This window comes from Grammomys surdaster, unplaced genomic scaffold, assembly GCF_004785775.1.
Source record: "Grammomys surdaster isolate TR1022 unplaced genomic scaffold, NIH_TR_1.0 206, whole genome shotgun sequence".
Classification (NCBI taxonomy): domain Eukaryota; kingdom Metazoa; phylum Chordata; class Mammalia; order Rodentia; family Muridae; genus Grammomys; species Grammomys surdaster.
This window is the reverse complement of record NW_021604651.1, coordinates 8,633,234-8,649,079: the sequence shown is the minus strand read 5'-3', so window position 1 is coordinate 8,649,079 and position 15,846 is coordinate 8,633,234. Positions and strand designations below refer to the sequence as shown.

Sequence of the window (15,846 nt, the reverse complement as noted above, 5' to 3'; positions counted from 1 at the left end):
CAGCAAGTCTGTCTTCTAGGCTTTCTCTCTACTGTTTTACTCTCTACAATACATATTTAATTACCCCCCCCCAGACATCAGTCTTTAATAGATGAATCCAAAAGAATGAAAATAAACTTACCAAGAGGACAGGGCCTGATCACACACGCTCCTTAAGCAGTTGCTAGGCAGACTCTCCTCTGTCTGCCTTTCCTATGTGTGTTCTTAGAACTGACTGTTTGCAAGTCTATCAGCATCTGTTTATAGACCAGGCGTGCCTGGCATTCACTTATGCAGAGCAGAGCACCACCACCCACTCATTTCCATGAGCCTGTTAGACTGCAGTATGCTTTCTTGTTGTTACTGTTAGTTTCTAATTCTTCCACATGGTAATCAGCAAGTACTGTCTGCATGATGCCAAACTTGGAGGCATTTGAGATGATTTTTGTATTATGTTTTGATTGTGGTATATCCCAGGTAAGTACTAGTCCTTTGAATGAGAATGGCTTCCATAGGCTCATACTTGAAAGTCTGGTTCCCAGCTGGTGAAATGTTTAGGAAGGATTAGGAGGTGTGGCCTTGTTGGAGGATATCTCTCTCTCCCTCTCTCTCTCTCTCTCTCTCTCTCTCTCTCTCTCTCTCTCTCTCCCCCCCCCCTGCAACTTGTGGGTCAGATGTAAGGATCCTCTGTAGAATCAGCCAATGCTCTTAACCACTGACCTACCCCTCCAGAGCTCTCTAGCCTGGGAAAGGCAGATCTTTAGCTTATGATATTATTGAAACTTCTTAAACACATCTGTTTCAAGTTGAATTATCTTTCCCCAAAATTGTCTCAGGAAAGTACTAATTTGCAGTACCCCAGGATATAACCACTTTCTTAGCTAGAACTTCTAATGGAGGTAGTCAGGTGTTAAGAGAGATCAGAAGGGTGAGAGTGAGACCAATCTGGTCTACAAAGCCAGTTCCAGGACAGTCAGGGCTACAAAGAGAGATCCTGTCTCAACAAACCAAAAAGAAAGAAAATAAAATCTGAATCGGTGAGATGGCTGCCTTCTCAGGCTTGGAGACCTGAGTGCTAGCCCTAGAACTCATGTAGAAAGTGGGAACAGGAGCAGATAGCTGTAACCCCGGCACTGGGGAAGCAGGGATAAGATGATCCTAGGAGTGCTGCTTAGCCAGCCTCACCTAACTTAGGAGCTTCAGGCTCCATGAGAGACCTTGTCTTAAAACATAAAGTGAAAACTATAGAGGAAGATATCTGAGGCTGACCTCTGGCCTCCAGGAGCACAAGCATAGCACACACACACAGAGGAAATTGGGTCCCAACATGCACAGAGGGATGATGGCATGCAGGCTCACGAGCAGAGGTCAGGAATGGAGTCTCCCTTGACAGTCTCAGGAGGATCCATCCCTGCTGACACCCTGATCATGGGTGACAATACATTCACAAGTTGGAGTGCCACCTACATCAAATTGCCTCAAAGTGCCAAAATTTATATTGGACTCAGACTCTTCCCCCCTCCCCCCAAGCTCTGAAATAGGGCCCTGGCCTTTCAAACCTAACAAAATTAACCATTTAAGTGTCTGGAAGTTGGCATGGCAGATCTCAAAAATATTATAAGAAAAAATAAGAACAGATACAAACCATACCTGAGAGAGCCCGTTGTGTTTTCTAAACCTCTAGCCTGGAGTTGCCAACACACCAACTGACTTCGAATCACATCTCTTGGTCTCCAAGGTCACTTTGAGTCTAACCTTACAACAAAGAGAAATGGTAAAGGCCAAACGGCCTACTTAGCAAAGTTTTTTCCAAAGACTCTTTTGAAAAGCTGTCTATCCTACAGGCCTTCCAAATCAGACTTCTCCACAGAAACCCACAATCTGCTAATGAGTCTCAGCTGCTCGTCATGTGGCTGGGCCATCATACGGCTGGGCCAAGCAGTCAAGTGATTTCCCCGGGTCAGGCTTCTTAGATCCAATCCAACAGGCTCTCACATAGAGCAGACTTATTAACTGTGCCTGGGACTTTAGGGGGTGGGGAGTGCTGACACTTTTAACTTTCCTCCACCATCAAGAAAGCACATTTGCTTTCTTAACTCCAGTTTCTTTACCAATGCAATGCTTGGTTCAAACAGACGACAGAAGAGCATGTACAAGTGGCCACCCAGAGATAACTCAATCAGCGTCTTCTCCCCTCCCCCCAGGTTTTATGGAGGAAGTGCTTTTAGAAAGAACAATTTGAGTACTATGAGGGGCCTGGATCAGAGGTGTTGACATGTTTGCAGCCAGAACACCAAATAAGCGCAAATAAATGCAGGAAAGATGTGGCCTTCATCTGCTCCAAGCCTTCAGATCCACTGATAAAACATTCTCCAGAGGAGTCTACCCTAAAACCCACTAGTACCTCAAAGTCACCAGGTTCTGCCTGACCTCAGAGTACCTACCTTGCTCTCCTTCCTGCTCCAGACCTGCTTCTCCTCCTCAATCTTCAGTAATTAAGGGTCCTCAGCTGCCCATCCCTCTCCTCCTCTCCGATTTCCAGTTGGCCACATCTTTCCTCCTTTCACCCTCATCTGTTTTAAAATTTGATTTCTGGTCTGGATGACTGTGATTAAACGCTTATTTGGTATTCTTGCTGCAAACATGTCAACATGATCCAGGCCCCCTCATGGTACTCAAGTTGATCTTTCCACAAGCACTTCCTCCATAAAACCTGGGGGTTGGGGGGTGAGGGAAGATCTGCCGTTAAGGCAGTTAAGAACATACACAGCCCATGCAGAACTTGTGAGCTGCTGTATGGGTCCTGGAAATTGAATCCAGGTCCCCTGCAAAAGCATTATGTGCTCTTACACAAAAATAAAAACAAATTATTTAAAATTTTTATTTAGTTGTGTGTGGTTTTATTTATTTATTTTTGTCATTATATTGATCACATGTGTGCAGGTGCCTGAGGAGGTGAGAGGAGGGTTTCAGAACTCTTAGAATTACAGGAGGTTTTGAGTGTCCCAGTATGAAGTGAACCCAGGTTCTCTACAAGAGCAGCGAGCGCTCTTAACTACTGAGTCATCTCTCCAGCCCCAAATAAATAAATAAATGTGATACACACACATTTAAAAATAAAGAACAAAGACAATATGATCAACAAGATGTTTGTCAAAGATCAACCTTTTCATGACAAAAGTTCTCAAGAAATTAGTTATAGGGGGAATCCCCCTTACCACAGCCATGGACACATGAAACACAAAGCTATGCCTACATCATTCTCAGTGCTGAGCTATTGAAAACCTTCAAGACCAAGACATACACACTCACCATTGCCATTCAGCATGGTCCAGAAGGTCACAGCTAGATCAGCCAGGCAAGGAAAAGGAACTAAAGCACCCCAGTAAGAAAGGAGGAGCTGAGGATGGAGCTCACAGCAGAGTGCTTGCCCTGAGTTCAAGTCCCAACACTACAAATAACAAGTAAATAATCTGTCTTTTTTGGCAACATGAGCCTATGGAGAGAGAACCCCAAAGATTGTACACATATGCTCATCTCACACACACACACACACACACACACACACACACACACACACACTCCTATGGAAGCAATTGACTTGGAAGATGGAACCTGGGCACAGCCAAGCACATTTATAATCACATACTCAGGAACCTGAGGTAAGAGAACTGTCATAAGTCTCAGCCTGGCCTGAGACACAGTAAGACCCTGTCTAGACAAAAACAAAAAACAAAAAACAAACAAAAAACAAAAAACAAAAAAAACACAACAAAACAAAACCCAATAAACAGAAGAGAAGGTGGTATTGCAGTTCCTGATTTCAAACTATTACAAAACTAAGGCTAGGCACAGTAGTGCACGCCTTTAGTCCCAGCACCAGGAGGCAGAGGCAGGATCTCTGTGAGTTCAAGGCTGGTCTGGTCTACAAATTGAGTTCCAGGGCTACAGAAAGAAACCCTGTCTCGAAAAAAACAAAAAAGAAAGAAAGAAAACCTAAAACTATTATAAAACTATAGTAATTAAAACAGAACACACTGCCAAAACAAACAAACGAGGTGCAGAGGAGAGAACTCAGAAACAAACTCACACTATGGTTACTTAATTTTCAATGGGAGAGCCAAGTACACAGAGGAAACTAGAGACTCTTCAACAATGTGGAAAAAATTGGCTATACGCAAGCACAGGAGTTAAGCTACACAAGCATCAACTTAACATAGGATGAAGTCTTTTTCCCCCTCCCAACAGCTCTTATTTTATTCAGGTAACAGCCTGATTTATATGGTCCACAACATCCAAATAAGAACTCAAAATAAATCAGATGTTAAAGACTTCAAACATCATCACCATGATCCCATGTCTACCAATGGTCTCTCCGACATAAAGCCACATTCACACCTCAGTGGCCACTGAGACAGGCACCATGGCGGCCTTAACTGGGAGCAGTCTGAAGCTCTCAGGTTTAGCTTAGTGCTTGGAATCTTTTTTTCAGTCTCTAAATAGCTGTAGGAGCTCAGCCAGGTTGAGACAAGCTCATCTTGGGAACAGAATCAAAATGTGGGCAGTCAATGCTTCCATAAGTCAAAGCAATGTTCACCAGTACAGGGGAGGAGTGGGGAGGGGTGAGGTGGAGTGGGGTAGAGTGCGTCTCAAAGTTATCAACGAACTTGGCCATGGTCTAACATGGAAAGTCTCTCACTCCAACCTCAGCTGACTCTGGAATAAAGTAGAGGCCTAAAATTGTAAAAATCCTAGAAGAAACCAGAAAAGGCCAAAAAAAAAATAAATTAATTAAATTAAAAAGACTGGTAGTGGGGCTGGAGAGATGGGCAACAGTTAAGAGCATTGGCTGCTCTTCCAGAGGTTCTGAGTTCAATTCCCAGCAACCACATGGTGATTTGCAACCATCTGTAATGGGATCTGATGCCGTCTTCTGGTTGTCAAGGACAGTGTGCTCATATACATAAAATAAATAAATAAATCTTTTAAAAAAAAAAGAGAGAGAGACTGGTAGATAAGTCTTTAGTTGCAGGATGACTGCTAAGTCAGCCTGGGCTACATAGCAAATCCTAGACCAGTTCAGGCTACACATTGAAAACTCTGTCTCAATATAAAACTAAACCAAAACTTCTATGTGACTTGTCCATGAGAGGAAAGGGTCAGAAGTTGTATGTGTGGGAAAGGTATCTGGGAAAATGAACTAACCACTCTTATCCCCCAATAGAGTGGCTGGCAAGAGACACCACCTAATGGCCACAGCAATATATGTGTGTCATTTAGAGCCTACATGTGTGAGGACTGGCAAAGTAGCAAACTGGGTGACAAGGGAGCTGGAAACAGCTGCAGGGGGAGAGCATGCTGGTTTGTTTTTTAAATATAAGCCTTGTAGAAGAATATTTGTGTAAAATGTTTTTTTAAAGATTTATTTATGTACATGCTTTATCTGCATGTACCCCTGCATGAAGAAGACGGCATCAGGTCCCATTACAGATGGTTGTGAGCCACCATGTAGTTGCTGGGACTTGAACTTGGGACCTCTGGAAGAGAAGCCAAGTGGTCTTAATTGCTGAGCCATCTCTTCATCCCCATTTGTTCATAATCTTGATTTTAAAATTAATTAATGCAAAATAAAATGTGTTCATTTTCCTTGAATGATTTAGGACATCATACTAGACATCCCAAACCAGCCACACTGACTCTCCAAGATTGAGTACTTACTCTGATGGAAGACCTAGGCTCTAGGGGAAGACTGACTGGCTTTGATTCACAAACTTACCACTTTGAGAAAATTACCCAATCATTCTGTCTCACTGTCCCATCTGTGAATCAGGAAAGCTGACAGGATTGTGTTATATGGACTGAATTATGCAATGCCTATAAAGTATTGAAACCGATTTGTGGGTACAGTGAAATGGCTTGCTGGGTACAGGTGACATAGTTAAAGGTCTGAGTTTGAACCCTGGGAATCCCATGGAGGAAGAAGAAAATCAACACTTTCATTCATGTGCTATGGCACAAAAGAGCCTGCACACTTATACACACACATAAAAGTTTTTTTTAAAAATCTGTTTGGCGTGAGGTATATGATTAGCAATAGCCATTGTCACAAAAGCTAATTTGCCTCTGTAACAAAAGGCTCCTTTTCATGTCTTTTATTGGTTTGTATTTCATTTTCCCTTCCCCAACCCATGCTGTCAATCAGCCAGCTGTCCCTCAACACAGTCAATGTGCCCTTCTAGAACAAGCTCTGCCATCTTCCAGCATGCTGTTGCTCAGTGATTGGGGACCAGGTCACCAAATAATCAAGCTTCCTGAGCAGCATGTGGCAGAGAGGGGAAAGGGCACAGAGACATGTCTCAGAGGTCTTGACTGCATCTGATTGGAAGTTTCCTTTTAGCAGTCATCTGTGTGATGAACAGAACCCTGTGGGCTCACCTCCTCCCTGCCACCTGTGGTTCAGGAGGCTGCTGACAAGGCAACCGACTCCCAGTTTGCAAAGATGATCAGATTTAAGTCGATGAAAGGCCATAACCTGAAACCCAATCCTGTCCCTGACTTGGATCTTAATGGTAAAACCAAAGGTGCCTACTATTTTAAAAGGCTGCTGAGCCCTAGATAAGACAGTGTTTCCACAATTTCTCCCACATTTGGTAGTGGTGGTTCCAGCTGCACCCAGGGCAAGTAGCTCTAACTAGGGTGAGGAAACATTCTTAGTAAGAAAACAGGCAACTTGCTCTGTGCACAGGTGCCTTCCTGGTAGTTGGATGCTGAGTTTGTTTCTTTCTTTTTGGCTTTGTATTTTTTGCACTAGAATCTCACTATACAGCCCTGGATGGCCTGGAACTCACTATGTAGAACAGGCTTACCTCAAATTCACAGAGATCTGCCTGCTTTAGCCTCCCAAGTAGTGGGATTAAAGACCTGTGCCACTACCCTTTACCAATGCTGGTTTCTTATGAAATTTTCTCCATCTCTGTCCTATACAATGTATGTCGGGATTAGGACATACTTAAAAATTTAATAGTTGGGACCAGAGAGATAGCTCAGTGGTTAAGAGCACTGGGTGCCCTTGCAGAGGACCTGGTTTCCCAACATTGACATGGTGACTCACAACCACCTGTAACTCTAATTCCAGATGATCCAACACCCTTTTCAGGCCTCAAAGGCTCTGCACACACATGGCATATAAACAGACAGACAGACATTCAGGCTCACGCTCATACACATAAAATAAAAATAAATAAATCTTTCAAAAATGTTTAGTAGTTCAGTAACATTAACCACTCTTCTCTACAAAGACTGGAGTTCCTGTATTTTCATGCAAGTTTCCCTTTTCCCCACTGTGAGAGTTTTAAGGGTGTGTGTGTGTGTGTGTGTGTGTGTGTTTGCCCACACTGGGGCCTCCTTGTGGAGGAAAAGGACAGCTTTAGAGTGTTGGTTGCTTCTCTTCTTCCCCCCAACTAGAACTCAGGTGGTCAGGCTTGGGAGCAGGCAACTTGACCCATTGAGCCCTTGTTTCTTCTTTGATTTTAGATGAGACAGTGTCTCACTGACTTGCCACCTGAAGGTCTAACTAGGCTGGTTGACCAGCAAACCCCTGTCTTTGTTTCCCCAGTGCTGAGATTATAAGCACATCATTTTTGCTTTGGTTTTGTTTGGTTTTGTTTGTTTTTTGTTTGTTTGTTTGTTTTTGTTTTTTGAGATGTGGTTTCTCTGTGCCCTGGCTGTCCTGGAACTCACTCTGTAGACCAGACTGGCCTAGAACTCATGGAGATCTGCCTGCTTCTGCCTCCCAAGTGCTAGAAATATAGGTGTGCAACACACACCAAGCTCACACATGGATTTTTTTACATGGCTCTGGGAATTGAACTCAGGCCTTTATGCTTGGGCAGTACACACTTTATGGATTAGGCATGTTCCCAGCACTGCCTTGGGGTAGTTATTGTAGTCACAGTTTCTAAACTTTCCAATAGCTAGACATTAGCATGAACTCACAAAGGACACCTGGCATCACACCTGAAGTTGGTTTTCAATTGTGTCTTACTTTCCTCCTTCACAGCAGTGCCAAGTCATTTAGTGTCCCACTGGGCTGCCAAATGACTCTCTCTGTCACTCCCATCTGAAAAATAAAGACTCTTATCTCTGAGCACATGAAACCCCATTTCTGACCTCAAAGCTAAAGCAAGCCACTATTCCACAGATGTTAACTGCAGCTCAGAGGAAGTTGCTCATGTCTGAGCTCCCCACAAACACAAGGACAAAGTCACCATAGGAAAAGTTACAAAAGGGTGGGGGGTGGGGTGAATAACAGAAAAGACCACAAGTTGCTCAAGACCAACACAAGGCCTGAGCGCCCAACAGAGGCAGCTGGGGTGTGGAAGCGGCCAGGCATCGGATACTTCTCTCAACTACAAAAGCCCTATTTTGTTTGTTCTCATATTCTCCTGCTAGTTTCCCAGTCAGCACCCAAGACCTGTGAGCACAAAACAGTACTACAAAACCTCCAGAAGCCTTGAGGATGGTCTGTGCCAACCAGCTAGGGCAGGAGATTACTTCAGATGGGTTTTCCCAGATGTGCTCAGATGCCCATGGGAAGGAAGACTCTGCTGAGCCTATCCCAAGCTCTGCACCCCACCTGGGCCTCTGAATCTGGATTCCAGGGCGACCTAGACAATCCGCATTTATCACTAGTTTGCCAGGGGCTCCCTGGTGCGGCATAAGGTTTGAGAGTCACTGTACTGGGAAGACAATGTGCAGAACCATGGCTAGGTGCGAAGCCTGGAAGGGAAGGCCCTGTTCAACCTCCACCAACCCCAGGTCCCAAATCTGTAAAACAGATCATAGTATGTCCTTAGCAGAATCCCTGTGGAAACAAAACACCAGGTAAGTGCCCCAAGCCCAGTGCCTCACCCACAGCAGGTGCTGGGCAGAACTTTGTCTCTTCTCCGCCTTGTGGGATATTCCTAAGAAAAGATCCTAAGGACAGCTCAGGATTTGAATAGGTGTTCATAAGCAAACCAGATGGCGTGCTTAATAAGTTATGGCTTCCACCTTCCTGAGTCACCAACTGCAAAAGTCAGCAGCAGTGTTAAGGAAAGACTGGGCTATGACCCACAGACTGTGTTCTTCAGGTTTGTGGACACTGGGATTACCCTGGTAGTTTTAAAACACAAGCTCTGAGCTCGCCAGCTTCAGATCCAGCAGCTCTGGGGTAGGGCTGTGAATTGGCCTCCATAGCACAATCTCAGGTGGTGTTCACATTGCTGGGCTCAGAAGAACTTAGGCAGGGCTGTCCTCTATAGCCCCACATCTAATACCTAATTCACCTAATCTTACCAGAAAGGAAAGCTGTGCCCCAAGGTTTCCTGTTTGACACCAGCCTGGCTAGTTATGAGTAAACATAGCAAAAAGTAATGAGCCAACAATTTTTGAGGGTCTGTGTGCTGCGTCTGCCCCAAAAATCTTTTCTTACTGTTTTCTAAATGTTGCAGAGAGGTGGGGCTCCACGTCCCTGGCTCACATTTTCGAAGCCTTAGTTTAGTACCTCAGGGTAGAGAGCATCCCTGGGTCCCAGACCTGGCTGGAAAGTCTTTTTAAATAAAAACTGCTCTCTTTGGGCTGAAGAGACAGTTCAGTGATTGAGAACAGTTGCTGTTTTTCAGAGAACCTGTGCTTGAGTCCCAGCACCCAAACCTGATGACTTAAGAAGACAAGGCTTCCTTGACTGCAGAAGCCAAGGTCAGCAGTGTAAAAGAGAGATTAGACTCACTCACACCCTCTGTAACTCCAGTCCTAGGGGATCCAATGTTCTCTTCTGGCCTTCTTGGGCACTATACATATATGACACATATACATACATTCAGGGCAAAACTAATACACAACAAACAAACAAATAAAAACACTGATTCTCAAGGCCTAACCTCAAACCTAACAGATTACAATCATGAGAGGCGACCCATTACATGCTGCTTTTTAGGGAGGCTTTAAAGGACATGATGAAACTGTCATGTGACTCATCGTGCTCACCTCTCTGGCACCTTGCAGCATAAAGCTCTGGGTAGTTGGTTGATTCATTGACCTTATACCATCAGTGCTCACAGTAACCTTCTCTTTTTGTGTTTACTCTCTGGGGAGGTGCAGACGAGTTTTGTTGTTAAGAGAAATGTCTGAGCTATTTGAGGGGGTGGGTGGAGTGCTGGCTCAGTGGTTAAGAACACTGATTGCTCTTACAAACGGACCTAGGTTCAATTCCCTGAGCCCACATGGTGGCTCCCAACCATCTACAGATGAAGTTACAACTTCAGTTTCAGGATCCAATGCCCTCTCTGACTCCCGTGGGCACAGGTTAAATATTCATACATATAAAAAATAAAATGAATCTGAAAAAGGAATATTTTGTGCTGATAAACTGGTATTCTGGATTTAGTTTTTAAAATAAAGTTTCAGGGGCTAGAGAGATATCTCTGTGGTTTGGAGTGCATGGTGTTCTTGCAGAAGACCTAGGTTTGATTCTCAGCACCCACACATGAGCTTACAGCTAACCACTTTTAATGCCAGATCCAAGAGATTTGACACCCTCTCTGGCCTCTGAAGGTACCAGGTACACACATGGTACACAGACATACATGCAGGTTCATACATAAGCATCATATAATGTATGATGTATAAGAAGAAAAAGGAAGCAGACTTCTCTGCCTGCCTGTTCCCTTATTTACCTGTTAATTATTAACTTAGCATTTACCACCTTCTAGGTCAATAGCACTCAACCTGTGGGTCACAACCCCTTTGGAGGAGGTTGCATATCAGATATCCTGCATATCAGATATTTACATTACAATTCATAACAGTAGCAATATTATAGTTATGAAGTGGCAACAAAATAATTGTATGGTTTGGGGTCAGCACAACATGAGGAACTGAGAACTGCTGCTCTAGGTAATGTCTAGGTAGTCAGTCACAGTGGATCACACAGAGATGACGTTAGCCAGAAGAGACAGGCCACAAGCAAGATAAACATAGAATCATCTTAAATAGCAAGAGATACTGTAGAGATAGTAATTCACTGACAACACAAAGTAGCCAGAGAGACAACTCTAGCAGAAGCTGTCTGTGGGCCGATAGAAAATTCACTGTGAAGGACAAATAGAACCATTGTGGCAGACACTTCTGGGAAGCTTTAATGTAAGTCAAGGTTGTAAGATACTTGGTCATTTCAAACAGTTTCAAGGAAGATGTCTCAGTGGTTAGTAAAATTTCATCTGAAAGTCCCTCTCGGAGTTGGAAGGCAACTCAAGGGTTAGAGTACTGGCCTAGCTTGCATGCAGCCCTGAGTTCAGTTTCCAGAATACCCAGAAGTAAAGATAGGACAGCTGGACGTTCAAGGGTTTCAAGGACATTCTGGGACACCTGATAGTCTACCTATGAATGAATGAATGAATGAATGAATGAATGAATGAATGAATGAATATCACTTCCTTTGAGCACTCAAACAACACAACTTCTGGGCTGCCTACCTCGCAGCCGATTACAGGAAAAAATATCAGCCTAGACACATTAAAAAAGTTCCTCCTGAAATCCTCCCTGCTGTCAATCACCCAGTAGTATAGTACCTAGCTTAGGACCTAGGAGAATAAGGGAAAATCAGGCTAGCCACATGATTTTCAGGCCCCCTTCCAAACAGATCTAAAGTAAAACAATTCTGTCAGTGTAGCCAGTGAGGTTTCTTTATCTGGGCAGCAAAATGGGCTGAAGAGTTAGGAGAAGGCTTCCATTACTGACTTCCAAATGCAGAAAATGAAGACTCCCAAACGCAAAATCAATAATGATACTGCCCAGTCTCGATATTTTCTTGACTCCATGGCACAAAGATATAGGAGGCTGCTGGGAATTCAGGAAGCACAGACACCAGTAGGCTGAAGACTTGAGGTGTCCACAGTCTTTGTCTGCCTAGATCCTTGTCCCTTTTGGGGTCACACAAATAGACATTTCAGTCAAGCCTCTTACCAGGCCACAGGGCCTATTCTTCTCATGAAATCAACTTGGTTCTCAACAAGGACCTCACTAGTCCCTGAGGGCAGGACTCTCACACCCCACTACACAGCAGCAACCCTTGTAAAAATTAAACACATGTTTAGGCAACCCAGAGTGGTGGTACATGCCTTTAATCTCAGCACTTGGGAGGCAGAGTCAGGTGGATCTCTGTGAGTTCAAGGCCAGATGGTCTATAAGTCGAGTCCAGGACACCCAGGGCTATTACATTACAAAGCATCAAAACAAACAAAAAAACATGTAACATGTATAGGCATTGTCTTTCTTGGTGTTCTACTGGTGTGAAGAGATACTGTCATCATGGCAACTCTTAGACAGGAAATCATTTTAATTGAGGGCTGGCTTACAGTTTCAGAGGTTTGGTCTATTACCATCAGGGTGGGGAGTGTGGCCTCACATGTGGTGCTGGAGCAGTAGCTGAGAGATTCACAGGCAGGGGGGAAGTGTGGGTATCACATGGATGTTTGAAACCTCAAAGCCCACCTACAGTGACACACTTCTTCCAATAAGGCCACACCTACAATGAGACCAGCCTGGGACTATAAAAGACCCTGTGTCAGACAGACAGGCAGACATTGAAACTCCCTGGTGGGGGTGGGGGTGATGACCTGTGTTGCAAACTGCTAAGTGTGATACCTCGAAACCAATTATCAGTGGCAACCAATTATCAGTGGCGTGGAAAAGAAAAGCATCCCATTGATTCCTGGCAGTGGTGGGTCTTTCATTTTCAAGCACAGGACACAGAAATGAGCACCTTCCCCTCCCCCCACAACAAAGACAAAGACCCCTCCCCACAGTCTACTTTATGTTCTCATGCAGAGCAGAGAGGGATAATGAAGGGTCAGCCTCATCTCTAATAGGAGAAGCAAAGCCCAGAACAACCAACAGACTGCTTGACCACCCTGAGCCCTCATAGGCTCTTTCCAGAGGCTGCCCCACTGCTGAGCTCTTCCTGGCATTCCCTACTGTTCAAGATGTGGAACAAAAACTAACACAAGAAATAAAGAAACCCTGTCAACAGCTATGGATTAATATTTTTAAATTATTTTCCCATATTCCTTTTATTGCAATATTTTTAAAGTTTTACATAGGACCCAGGAAGCAGTTCAGTTGGTAAGGTGCTCTTCTGGCACACATGAAACCCTAGATTCAATCTCTAATACCACATAAACCAAGAATGTTGTCTTAGGCCTGTAATCCTAGCACTTGGGAGTGGGAAGGATCTGAAATTGAAGGTGGTCGTTGGCTACATAGCAAGTTCAGGCCAGTCTGAGCTATAGGAGACTCTGTCTCAAACACACACAATCCTTAGGTAAACTGAATAAGCAGAAGGAGGCTCACACGTGCCAAACAAGCACGTATGAGTGGTGTCCCCAACCATGAGCAAGAGATTTACATCTATGCATCTGAACAGCCTAAATTAAAGCTTTACATCTCATTTCTCCAAGCCAGGCTAGTACTGTAAGAATTAAAGTGCTCACTCTATTATATTTAACCAGGTGACTGATGCCTTATCTTTGCCCAGGAACACCCAGAGGATCCGCCATCCACTCATGTGGTTGGACAAACCTCAGCAAACAAGATAGAACAGACTTTTCTGTTTCTTGGCAACCAATTTTATTATGATTTGACCTGGCAGCTGGAAAGGCTTAATATGAATTAACCATCCAGGTTGTGAAAAAAGACCAGGGGCTCTGAAATATGGTTTCCCTAGTGGCAGACAAAACTATGTTCACTTTCAGGGTTACCTTCCTTCCTTCCCTCCTTTCATTAAAAAGAGATTTAGATTTTTTTTCTGTATGTGTATGAGTGTTTATATGTCTTGTACCACATTCATGCCCACGGAAGTGAGAAGAAGGTACTGGATCTCCTGGAACTAGAGTTATATAAACTTTTTAAAAACATTGTTTACTTATTTTACGTGTATGAGTCTTTTGTCTGCATGCATGTATGTGTATCACATGCACTCCTGGTACCTGAGGAGGTCAAAAGGGGGCATTGAATCTTCTGTGGCTGGAATTATGGATGGTTGTGAGCCATAATGTGGGTGATGGGAGCCAAACCCAGGCCTTTTGGAAGAGCAAAAAGTAACACCACACCACACCCTGTGCATAACTTCCTAAGGGAGACATTGTACCACTGGTCCTGGATCTGAATCTGGCCTCTCCTCCTAGTCTATGTAACTTGGACAGACTTAGCCTCTGTAGGTGGGGATCTCCTTAACTATGAAAGACTAAAAGTAAAACAAATGCTCTCTTGTTTCTAGCTCTGGAGACATTAACAGAGTCTCTCCATCACCTTGGAGACACATAGCCCAGCCATTCTTTGGACTATATCACACATTTCCTGTGTATAAGCATGGCCTCTAACTAAAGCTGCTTACATTTGTGTTTTGGAATAAGGCGTGATGGTACACATTGCCAATAAGGAGGCAGAGTCAGGGAGATCAAGAACTAGCTTGGGCTACATCTCAAGGCTCTGATTCAAAAAAAAATTAAAGACAGATTGAAAATGTAATCATTTTTATTTGATAAATTTGAAACCCCATCCTCAAATTAGAATTTCATACAGGCATGGTAACACACACCTATAATCCTAGCATAAATCAGACACTCAGAAGTTCAAGGGCATCCTCAGCTACATAGAGTTCCAGCCTAGCCTGGCATACAAGAGATCCAATTAGACAAGAAAGAAAGAAGGGAGGAAGGGAGGAAGGAGGGAAGGAGAGAGGGAGGGGGAGGGAGAGAAAGAAGAGAGAAAGAAGAAAGAAAGAGAAAGAAGAGAGGGGGAAAGGGGGAACAGGAGGGTAGGGGAGGGAGAAAATTTCCATCCCCTTTAGGCAAGGCATTCAATTTTAATTGACAATAAATAAAATGTGTTAATGGATCCCAAATTATACAAGAGAGATGAACTGAGTCCCCACACTGGATGGCCCTAGCAAGCTAGGTGCTCACTATTCCTGTCCCTCACCCCATCACATCAGGTTCACTAAAAGCTTTTATCTTGGTCTCCAGTGTCTCTGCTCTCAGGCTAATCAGCTTAGGGGAAGTCAGATCATCAACTCAAATTTCCTGATCACCAGGTGGAGGAACAAACATAGTTCAAGCGAATCTCAGGAAGCCCAGAAAGGGAACACTTTTGAAGGAAGCGCTATGTCCTCAGAAGTCAATCATATTCTTAACAGGCGCAAGAGAGCTTTCTTCTTGGGGGCTCAGGCATTAAGCTGCAAGCGTTGTTCTGTCCTTCAGAAACATCAAACCTATTCTATTTTATTTGGGAAATATGTTTTCTGTGTGTGTATAACTACCATATATATATGCTAGAATAATTCTTTCCTATTTCATAGTGAATATAGATAAGACACATTCCAATATAAGTCTTTTTTTTTTTTTTTTTTTTTTTTGGTTTTTCGAGACAGAGTTTCTCTGTGTAGCCCTGGCTGTCCTGGAACGGAATTAAAGGCATGCGCCACCACTGCCCGGCCCAATATAAGTCTTAATAACAAAGGAAGAATGTAAATTCAATTGAAAAAAATCACATATATAGGCTGGAGAAATGGCTAAGTGGTTAAGAAAAATTGTTCCTAAAGAGGACCCAAGTTCAGTTCCCAGGTGTGTGTGTGTGTGTGTGTGTGTGTGCCCGCTTGCAAACCTTTAATACCAGCACTGGAGAAGCAGTGGCAGGCAGATCTGAGTTCAAGGCCAGCCTGTCTGGTCTACAGAGCTAGTTCCAAAACAGCCAGGGCTATACAGAGAATGTTTCAAAAAGAAGAAGAAGGAGAAGGAGAAGGAGAAGGAGAAGGAGAAGGAGAAGGAGAAG

At 43.8% G+C, this 15,846-nt stretch overlaps 1 protein-coding gene across 4 annotated transcripts in view; it reads right to left on the bottom strand.

Moving 5' to 3' along the window:
- The window catches only part of Rab27a (RAB27A, member RAS oncogene family), a 52,013-nt gene that overhangs the window by 30,662 nt on the left and 5,505 nt on the right, over positions 1–15,846 (bottom strand). For 2 of the 4 annotated variants that reach the window (XM_028771375.1, XM_028771373.1), the window contains exon 2: positions 1,630–1,729. The exons of 1 other annotated variant lie outside the window; for it this stretch is intronic. The gene's annotated coding sequence lies outside the window, so the exon portion shown is untranslated. Of the gene's footprint in view, positions 1–1,629; positions 1,735–15,846 lie in introns of all 4 variants that reach the window. One more of the 4 variants, XM_028771376.1, reaches the window with a different exon arrangement.